Raw genomic sequence first — 2,766 nt, 5'->3', positions numbered from 1 at the left:
ACAGCGCAGGAGAGGAAGGCCCTCTATGAGGTGGATTGATTCAGTGACTGGGATAATTGGGATGGGAGTGTCAGAGACAGTGCCATTGGCACAGGACAGAGCGGAGTTTAGGGCTGTTGTACGTAGTGTCGCTATGAGTCACATGCGACTCAACGGCACATAACAACAACAACAAGAAAGATTGGAAAACGGTACATAGAGGCACAGGGCTATGAATGTCTCTCTAAAAGGACCAGAGGGAGTAAGAATAGCACAGCTGCTCACTGCCCCAGAGCAGAAAGTAGGTAAAGAGGCCTTAGCCCAGCCCCATGCTACAGCTGCAGTTACACTATCAGCAAGACGTTCAGTTATTCTTTACTGACTTCCAGACTCACAATTATGGTGCCAACTATGGGGTTTATGAGGGAAGGAAGTTGGAGAGTGGAGAGGCAAAAAGTACCACCCAGTGCAAATCCAAGTTTATCTCAACAGTCCTAAGGCACAATTCCTCAATTAATCCAGCCTCTGTTTCAGTTCAGTTGTTGTTGTAGATTGCCTTCAAGTCGAGCAAGATTCATAGTGACCCTGAGAACAAAATGCCTGAAGCCCCTCTACAGCTACTGACATTTATTGAAGTTCATAGAGATTCAGGGGTATGTTATTTTGGAATTGGATGCCACTTCTGCTTCCAAACCTGTCATAGTATGTTATTGTTATTATGTACCATTGAGTTGCCTTCAGGAAAAAGATGGGAAATCTCCTTTAAGTAATTACCTGCCTTTGAAAACCTACCAAAGGATTGGTTTCAACTGGATGGTACTCAATATCAACAATTACTTTATGTTGTTGTTGTTGTTGTTAAGTGCCTTCGAGTCATAGACGACTCATAGTGATCCTATGAATGGAAGATAATTGTATAACTTTCATAGTTTCTCCAACTTCATAAGGTTTCCACAGGCAAGCTATTTCAGAAGTGAATGCCACTCCTGCTTCTAAGCTTGTTTAATCAGGGAGCTCCACCAAACACTATCCACCATGAGTAACTATTATCACATTAGATACATTACTTGTCATCGTGTTCAGCATCACAGCAACCATGATTTACCTCTGTACAGCAAATGGACAAACCAGCTCAGCATTTTTCAAGCTGAAAGAACTGAAAAACAAAATGAATTGCAATACTGAAAGGTGCCATGGACAAAATGAATATTAAAATATCCAAAAATCCTTAAAAGAAGATAGAAGGAATATACAGAGTCTCTATAACAAAAATAAAAACAAAACAAAAAACCAACCAACTGATTGGCACTGAAAAATTTCAGGAAGACTCATGTGAACAAGAGCCAACAGTAACAAAGGAAGATGTCCAAGCTGCACTGAAGACAATGGTAAAAAATAAGTCCCCAGGAATAAATGGGATATCAACTAAGATTTTTCAACTAATTGATGCAGCCCTGGACATGCTTACCAGTCTATGCCAGTAAATGTGAAGGACAGTTGACTGGCCAACTGGTTGGAAGAGATCCTTATTTGTCCTCATTCCCAAGAAAGGATGAATGTGGAAATTATCAAATACTATCATGCAATATTACATGCAAGAAAAATATTGCTGAAGATCATCCCAAAATGACCAGAGCTGCACAGGAATTCAAGCTAAATGGCACCAGGAATATCCTTGCTGATATCAGATAGACCCTGGCTTAAGGCAGAGAATATCAGAAGAACATTTATCTGTGTTTTATTGTATGTGCAAAGGGACTTGATTTTGTGGGTCGCAACAAACTATAAATAACACCGAGAAGAATGGGAATCCCAGAAGATTTATTTAATTGTGCTCATATGAAATCTAAACCTAGACCAAGAAGCCATTGTCCAAATGGAACAAGGGAACAATGTATGGCTTAAAATAGGAAAGAAGAGGGTGCTTCAGGTTTCAGGGGTGTATCCTTTCTCCATGTCTATTCAATCTGTATATTGAGCAAATTATTTGTGAAACTGGACTCTGTAAAGAAGAATGTGGAGTGAGATTTAGAGGAAGACTCACCAACAACTTGTACTATGAAAACAACACAACCTTGCATGTTGAAAGTGAGTGGGAACTGAATCACTTGTTGCAGAAGATCAAAGATATGGATATGGACTACAGCCTTTTACATGGATTACTCTTGACATCAAGAAGACAACGCCTTTATCACTGGGCACGGACAACATTACGATAAATGAAGAGAGAACTGAAGCTGTTAATGATCTCATGCTTGGATCCACAATTAACAACTAGCATTAGAAGATAAGGAGACATATTGCTTTGGACAAGTTCACTGTCAGTGACCTCTCCAAAATACTGGAGAGTAATAATGTCAGTTTAAAGACTAAGGTGCATCTGACTCAAGCTACAGTCTTTTTGATTACTTGCTATGCATCTGTTGTTATTGTGTACCGTTGAGTTAGAACTTATTTATCACTGACCACATGGAAGGTTTTCAGAGGTAGTTAATCACACAGGTGAAAACGGACCATCTTTCTCCAGTGGAACAGCTGGTAGACTTTGCTTGGCTCCACAGTCAACATTCTCGGCACCAGTAGCCAGGAAATTAGAAGACATATTGCCATGGGAAAGTCTGCTGTTAGGGACCTCTCCAAAGTACTGAAGAGCAATGGTGCCTCTTTGGAGACTAAGGTGCATCTGATACAGGCAATGATCTTTGCTATCACTTGTTATGCATCAGAGAGTTGGACAATGACTAAGGAGGCTAGAAGGAAAATTGATGCCTTTGAGCTGTGGTGCTG

The sequence above is a fragment of the Elephantulus edwardii genome, unplaced genomic scaffold (genome assembly GCF_000299155.1).
Source record: "Elephantulus edwardii isolate Elephantulus edwardi_28Jun2011 unplaced genomic scaffold, EleEdw1.0 scaffold00047, whole genome shotgun sequence".
Lineage (NCBI taxonomy): Eukaryota > Metazoa > Chordata > Mammalia > Macroscelidea > Macroscelididae > Elephantulus > Elephantulus edwardii.
The sequence above is the reverse complement of the archived record's forward strand: the minus strand, read 5'-3'. Positions refer to the sequence as shown.